Source organism: Ictalurus punctatus, chromosome 16, assembly GCF_001660625.3.
Source record: "Ictalurus punctatus breed USDA103 chromosome 16, Coco_2.0, whole genome shotgun sequence".
NCBI classification, from domain to species: Eukaryota; Metazoa; Chordata; class Actinopteri; order Siluriformes; family Ictaluridae; genus Ictalurus; species Ictalurus punctatus.
Window position 1 is genome coordinate 12,429,621 of NC_030431.2, and position 8,462 is coordinate 12,438,082.

The window sequence follows — 8,462 nt, forward strand, 5'->3', positions numbered from 1 at the left end:
CATTTTAAAAATAGTATCACATAACTAGACAGAAAAACACAAAAGTCAGATTTTTACATTGTTCCTAGTTCATTTAATAACTCATTTTATTATTCTTCCGAGAGATGCACAACTAAATTAGGAACAACACAAATTAATCAAAGCAGTTGTTTCACAGCATCTCAGTCATTTGAAGAAACTCAATCATTTTGGTAATGTAGTAGTAAAACATGGCAATTTTATTAGAGGAGCTGCAGATGGCTTCATGTGGGTTGTGCTGTGTCAGCAGCCTGGGTTTGACATGAGCTTAATGGGTATCTGGCCTTTCAAATGACCTGTGTCAAACAGTCACCTCCCCAAGCTCTGCTTTTCACAGCCACTAACATCCTTTCTGAATGGGTGGATCTTTCCTGTCAAGACCATGTTGGATCTCGCAGAGCTGTGAGGAAACGCCAGAAATAAACCCATCTGCCTGACGAGGTGGGGCAGTGTGGGGTGTGGGGAGAGAAGCGAGAGGACATTCAATTTTGTGTTGCTCAGATGCACTCAAAGGAGATCACCATTCAGCAAGCAGATGAGAAATCCATTGAGTGGTGCCATTAGTAAAGTCCCAGAACATCAAGCTCTGTCCTCGCCTTGTGCAAAAGTGACACACACACACACGCACGCACACATGCACATGCACACACACACACACACACACACACACACACACACACACACGTGTTTGTTTTGATTTAATTATTAATTCATGCAGCTAATGCTATGCTACACCTGAATCAAAGGAAAATCTTTTGGCCATTTTATTTATTTATTTATTTGTTCGTTTATTTATTTTCAAATAAAAGCTGCAGCTACAGGGCGCACGGTGGCTTAGTGGTTAGCATGTTTGCCTCACACCTCCAGGGTCTGGGGGTGCGGAGTTTGCATGTTCTCCCCGTGCTGCGGGGGTTTCCTCTGGGGACTCCGGTTTCCTCCCCCCGTCCAAAGACATGCATGGTAGGCTGGTTGGCATGTCTAAAACTGTCCGTTAGTGTATGAATGGGTGTGTGAGTGTGTATGTGATTGTGCCCTGCGATGGACTGGCACCGCACCCTGTCCAGGGTGTAACCCGGGTCCAGGGTGTGCCTGATGCTCCCTGGGATTGGTTCCAGGTTCCTCCGCGACCCTGTAAGCGGTAGAAGATGGATGGATGGATAAAAGCTGCAGTTAAAAAAAAAAAAAAGGCAGTGTTCCTTGTGGGGACCAGTCAAATGTCCAAACATGCTCAATAAAGCTATGCTTTCATCTGACCCTAATCCTAAACTCAGCAAATTAAATTAAATAGTTATTTTTCCTTTATTTTATGTATGTGTTTATTTATTATAATAAAAGCTGCCATGGGGGCATGGTGACTTACGGTGGTTACCTCACAGCTCTGGGGTTGGGGGTTTGATTCCCACCTCCACCCTGTGTGTACAGAGTTTGAATGTTCTCCCCGTGCTTCAGGGGTTCAACAGGGGTTAAACCGGGTACTCTGGTTTCCTCCCCCAGTCCAAAAACATGTGTTTTAGACTTATTGGCATCTCTAAAACTGTCGTGATTGTGTGTGATGGGTTAGCACCCTGTTCAGAATGTCCTCCGCCTTGTGCCCTCAGTACCCTGGGATAAGCTCCAGGCTCCCCACGACTCTGTGTAGGATAAGCAGTACAGAAAATGGATAAATTGAAAAATCTGCCATTTTGGTAAAACAGCAATTTTCTCTGAGGATGAACAGACAAATGTCACAAGGCTAAATTGTCAGTTATTCCTATCATTATGGGGAAAGTTTGTCAATGTAAATAGGTAAAAACATGGTGCAGACAACAAACCCCCCTCCCCCCCAACACCCCACTCCAATTCCTCACATATTCATCTCCAGTGTGCTTCTGCATATCCTGACGGCTGCACTCTGGCATTGAAGAACAGGACAACCAGCTTCCTTTCCATATTAGAGAGCAGCTGTTGTCTCAGCCAGAGTCCTGGAAAAAGGGCACATGCCCACACATATGCGCGCACACACACACACACACACACACACACACACACACACACACACACACAGATAGGGAGAATTATCTATTAAACTGCCACTATCATACACAATAATTTCTCACTTCTTTCAAATACGTGCATATAAATAAACATCAAGGAAAAAAGATAGTAGAGGGTATTGTGCTGACATAGCTATAATAGTGTGTGTGTGTGTGTGTGTGTGTGTGTGTGTGTGTGTGTGTGTGTGTGTGTGTGTGTGTGTGTGTGTGTGTGTGTGTGTGTGTGTGTGTGTGTGTGTGCTCTTCTGTTCATGCGGACAGCATCCTGTTCCCACACCTCATAGAGTCATGGGGACAAAAATTCTGGTCTCAATAAGGAAAACCCAAAGAGAACACTGTAATTATTATATCCTGCTCATGTCAATATATGCCAGAGTTGTGAGGTGTGCGTGCGTGTGTGTTACGTGCGTGTTGTGGGGGGAGGGGGGGGGTGATTTGGATTCTTAGCACTTCATAACAATGAGCAACATTCTTTATGTGAAACATCAGTTTAAATTATCAGCACCCACAGTTCATATCTGGCCCCTTCTAATAATGTTTAGGAAGTTTCTAATACATTTTGTAGCATGTTGTAATGCAGAACATCTCATGGTCATTTATATTCATATGTTGCATGGTGCATTGCCTCTTCACTCTTTAATTCAGACCACAGAATTTCTATCTGATTCAAATCAAGAGACTGAGCGAGGGTAACGTGGATTTTTTGTTTGGGGTCATTATCCTTTTTTGGAAGATTCAAGTCTTAACCTCCTGGCCGAGGCAACAAGGTTTTAGGGCTAAAGCACTTGGCAGAACTCATGATACCACCAGTCTTCATAAAAATAAATAAATAAAAACCTGGACCATAAGCTGTAAATCATCAGCAAGGCAACAAAGCAGCATATCTTATAGTAGGTACCTGTCCTTCACTCCTGAATCAGCTTGTTATGTGCTTTGTGCTTTTATGAGAACATTTGATTCGCACAACTGCAGTGATGCGTGCGTGCGCGTGTGTGTGTGTGTGTGTGTGTTTGTGTGTGCATGTGTGCGTGTGCGCGCGTGTGTGTGTGTGTATGCATATGGATGGTGTGATCAGGTCTGTTCTCGCCCGACACTCTGTGATAAGGGAATAAAAACAAGTACAGGGACATTTGTTCTTCTCAGGTGTGAAAAGGGGGAATTGATTTTTTACCAGATAGTTCTTTTTTTAAAACCAACTGAGAATGCAGCATAAGCTGATCCATCCCCACGCTATGTCTTAACACCTTAAAACAGCATTGAAACATGCTGCACATATTCTTGATGCTGAAAAGTATGTCTAGGTTTATCCATAAACTCTCAGTTTACTCGGTATATGTTTCAAGAATGAAATGAAGAAAATATATCAATGAACAACCATGGAGATGAATATATAGATGCTTTTAGATTAAAATGACATCAGTGCTACCCTTGCATTTTCATCAAGCAAATATAGAATACATGGGGACATAAGTGAGCCAGTAGGCTACAGTTGATTTTTATTTATTGTAAATCACATTGTCCATTAAAATATTAAACTAATATTTGGACTATGCATGTTGTGTAATCTGAGATGCTTTTCTTTTCACTACGGATGTAAAGAGTGGTTATTTGAGTTACTGTAGCTTTCCTGTCAGCTTGAACCAGCCTGAATATTCTCTTACAACCACTGTCACCAACAATGCATTTTCACCTGCCACGCAGTGTATGTTTAATTTTGTTTTTCATGCCATTCAGTGCAAACTCTAGGGACTGATTTGTGTGAAAATCACTGAGATCACTGAGATTTCCCCCTATTGTGAGGTTTCATGTGAAAATGCCTGGATCTCTTGCTATGTATGCATGTGCATGATTTTATTCATTGCCCAACTGCCACATGTTTCTATCAAAGTGTTCAGTGAGTGCATATTCAATATGACAGTGTTTTATTTCTTCTAGTAATTGCGGGCGGCTTGAGTTGGTGGTTCGATTCCCGGTCCACATGCCTCCACAAGTATCCTTGGGCAAGACACTAAACCCAAGTTGCTCCTCATGGCAGGCTTGCCACTGGGGTGTGTGTGTGGGAATGAATCAATGAGAAATAGTGTAAAGTGCTTTGTAGAACCACTAATGTTAAAAGGTGCTATGTAAGTGCAGACTATTTACCTACAGTAGTCAATCTGTGTAGGGTTTTGGTAAATGGGAGGAAATTGAAGTACCCAGACTGAGTATACACATGCAACATGATCACATGTGAAATTCCACACTGACAGTAAATCCAGTGAATTAAGGACTGAACTGCAGCGTGCGCATGTGTGAGCGTGTGTTCCTGCGATGTGGTCTGCCTACCCCTTAACCCACTGATCACACACTCAAACGTCCCACCCAGAGAGTGACACAGCAGAGGTCGTGCACTGATTCTCTCAGCAGCTCTCTCTCTCTCACACACATATTTCTTCTTACGCTCAGTCATGTTTTTCCATCATACTTTAGCTGGCTATCACTTTCTCAATCTCCTTATTTATGTGAATAGATTCAGCTACTTTAAATAGACATTTTTGTATGCATGTTTGCTGGTGTGCATGTGCGCACACGCGCACACTTCTGTGTCATATGTGTGAGGTAACACCTTACAGCAGTCTGAATGAATTTTACTGTTCAAATACTAGAATCACTGGCACAGTATTGATAGTGAAAGTAAAGCTTCCAAATTTCACTTTTTAAGACCAGTGTCACATAATGAGCACTAGGAGAGATGCAATTGCAATTAAGAGATTTAATGAAAAGTATAACATCCAGAAGGCAAGGCAAAAGACAGGCAGGGGTCACAATCAGGCAAAGCAGAGAACCAAAGTCAAAGGAGTAAACAAAGTTTATATATTTAAAAGAAGAAAAAAAAAACGAGCTAACAAACACTAGAGAAACGCTTGGTACACGACAGAGAAAAGATCAACTGTGCGAGTCACTTTGCGAAGACATTGTGTGTGAGAGTCTCTTAAGTATTGTGGTGTAATTAAGAGTGTAATTGGGAACAGGCGTGTGTGATTAGTCTGCAGGCGACCTTGAATGTCTTTGAGTGTTGTTTGGGAGTTGTAGTTGTTGGCCATGTTTGTAGTTTGCAGTTCATTCTGGGAAATGGAGTTGCTAGTTTGCCGTGACGTGACAATAACCTTATGTTCTACTTTAAGCTGGCAAATTACACCGAACAGTTAAATTCTAAACTTTGTGTATACAAATTAATAAATGCATGAATAAATGAACATCATTTATGCCAAACTTTGCTTTCACATGTTCACATCACCAGATCATTAAATAGGGGAATAAATAGGGATGTGGTAGCTCAGCCGTTAAGATGCTGGACCCCTGATTGGGAGATTGTGTGTTCAAACCTCAGCACTGGCAAGCTGCCACTGTTGGGCCCTTGAGCAAAGACCTTAATGCTCAACTGCTCAGTTATACAAAATAAGATAATTGTTAGTCACTCTGGATAAGGGTGTCTTCCAAATGCTGTAATGTAAATATGAAAGGTACATGTCCTTAAAAATAAGACTGACTCCATTAAACCCTTATTGCAGACGGGGGTTTTTTGTCATTGTTTTTTTTTCCACTTTAGCTGAATATAATATGGTGTGGTGGCTTACTGGTTAGCACGTTTGCTTCGCACCTCTAAGACTGGAGATTCTATTTCTGCCTCCGCCCTGTGTGCATGGAGTATGCACCCTGTGCTTTGGGGGTTTCCTCCATGTACTCTGATTTCCTCCCCTAGTCCAAAGACATGTATTGTAGGCTGATTGGCACTTCCAAATTGTCCCTAGTGTGTGAATGTGTGTGTGTGTGTGTGTGTGTGTGTGTGTGTGTGTGTGTGTGTGTGTGTGTGTGATTGTGCCCTGCGACGGGTTGGCACCCCATCCAGGGTATCCTCTGCCTTGTACCCTGAGTCCCCTGGGATAGGCTCCATTGTAGGATAAGTGGTAGAGAAAATGGATGTGATGAATCTAATATGGGCTTTTACAGTCAAGTAGCATTGACATGTTCGTTCTACCGTGTCATTATGTTATAACCCATATAGTGAGCATATAGGAAGCCAATGTTCAATATCTGGACATCTAATTAGGACCGGCAAAATGTGCAAAAAAAGGCACAACATCTGAACATCTGGCTAGGAATTTGCATGTATGTGTGCAGACATGCAAAACGTTCAATATCTGGAAGTCATGAAATCCAACCGAGGCTGTAAAAAGCAACCTGATGCTCCAATGAGGAAGTGAAAATGAAGTTGAATGGCTTAGTGATGTTCAATAAAGCTGATTTCAAGGGAAGTCAGTTTGAAGAATTGCAGTTATTTCAATATAAATATTGTACTTCATTTAAAATGTGAAGTTGATTAAGCTCTAGTGTAATAAGGGCGTCTGAAATAGATCTGCAATCAGTGTCTACAATAATGCCACTAAAAGTCATTATGAAGGCTATAAATATGTAGTGTGGTCATATATAGTGAGTGTGCAGGAGAAAAAGACATTAGTCACTTGTCTATCAGGGTTAAAAATGGATGGGAAAGGTCACAATTTGTTCTGGCTACTGAGTGGACAGAGTTATACTGTAAAGGATACTGTTTCTAATGGACATGTCTTTCCTCAATGGTGACTTTCACCCTGCTTACATGTAGTATGTCCCCTGTGTCCACAAGCACAAACTCATAAAACATGTTAAGAAGGAAAGCTCAGTTCAATCATATTTAAGGTGATCATCATGCTCCCTCTTATGCTGCTTTAGCTTAAAACACATGGGATATAACACGTAACACAGCTGAGTCAGTATTTACACTGCTCTGAAAAAGTATTTGCCCCATACTGATTTCTTCTCTTTTTATGTGTATCTCATACTACAGTAAATCGTTTTAGATCTTCAAACAAAAATCCAACATAAAACAAAGGCAACCAGAATAAGCACACAATACAGTTATTATATATATTTTTTACTGAAGCAAAAAAGTTATCCAACACCTATCATCAATGAGAAAAAATAATTGCCCCATGAAACTCAAAATCTGGTTGTGCCACCTTTAGCAGCAATAACTGCAACCAAATGCTTCCAATAACTGGAGATCAGTCTTTCACTTACTTCTAGGACTATGATTTACTCCTATGCTTTGGATCATTGTCTTGCTGTATAATCTAGTTCCGCTTGAGTTTCAACTTACGGACTGAAGACCAGACATTTTCCGTTAGGATTTTCTGGTATAGAGTAGAATTCATGTTTCCCTCAATTATTGCAAGTTGCTCAGGCCTTGAAGCAGCAAAGCATCCCCAGACCATCACACTTCCACCACCATGCTTGATTGTAGGTATGATATTCTTTTTGTGGAATTCTGTGTTTGGTTTATGCCAGATGTAACGGGACTCCTGTCTTCCAAAACAGTTCCACTTTCAACTCATCAGTCCATAGAACATTCTCCCAAAAAGGTTAATCAATGTGTGTTTGGGCAAAATTCAGATGAGTCAGGTTAGCAGTTAGAAGTGTTTTTCACCTGGCCATTTTTGCCCAGTGTCTTTCTGATAGTGGAGTCATGAACAGTGACTTTTACTGATGCGAGAGAGGCCTGTAGGTCGGTTGATGTTGTCCATGGCTCTTTTGTGACTTACTGGATGAGTTGTTGCTGTGCTCTTTGGAAGGTCGGCCACTTCTAGGACGTTTCACCACTGTGCTGTTTTTCCATTTGTAGAAAATGGCTCACACTGTGGTTTTTTGGAGTCCCAGAGCCTATGAAATAGCTTTGTAACCTTTCCCAGACCGATGAATTTCTCGAATTTCTTTCAACGTCGGCATAGTGTGCTACTGGGTACGACCTTTTTTACCATCTTCATGCTGTTGAAAAAGTGTTGATTTGATTGAACAGGGTTTGCAGTAATCAGGCCTAGTTGTGTCTAGTCCAGCTGAACTCCATTATGAATGCAATTTCATAGATTTGGGGAATTAGTAACTACAAGGGGCAAATACATTTTCACACAGGCCCAGTTGGTATTGGATAATGTTTTTTCGCTTCACTAAATAACATTATCATTTAAACACTGTATTTTATGTTTACTCAGGTCACCTTTGTTTTATATTAGATTTTGTTTTGATTTCTGAAACTTTTTAGCATGATATATACACAAAAACAGAAGAACTACTTTTTCACAGCACTGTATTAGGGATGCAAACCTCCAAACTGCAATATAATTTTGAATCTTGAGGCAATGATTTTACATTTGAAAGTACCATTGAATCTGCAACAGTAGGATATGATACAATTTAGTAGCCTCCACCGATATGTGATCAACTTTGTTCAGAATCTGGGGTAGGTCTAATGTTAATTTGCAAATGATGGTGATATATTATAGGAATATCTTAAAGGGTTCATGACATTTTTAAAAATTATTTTATTATCTTCCTTGA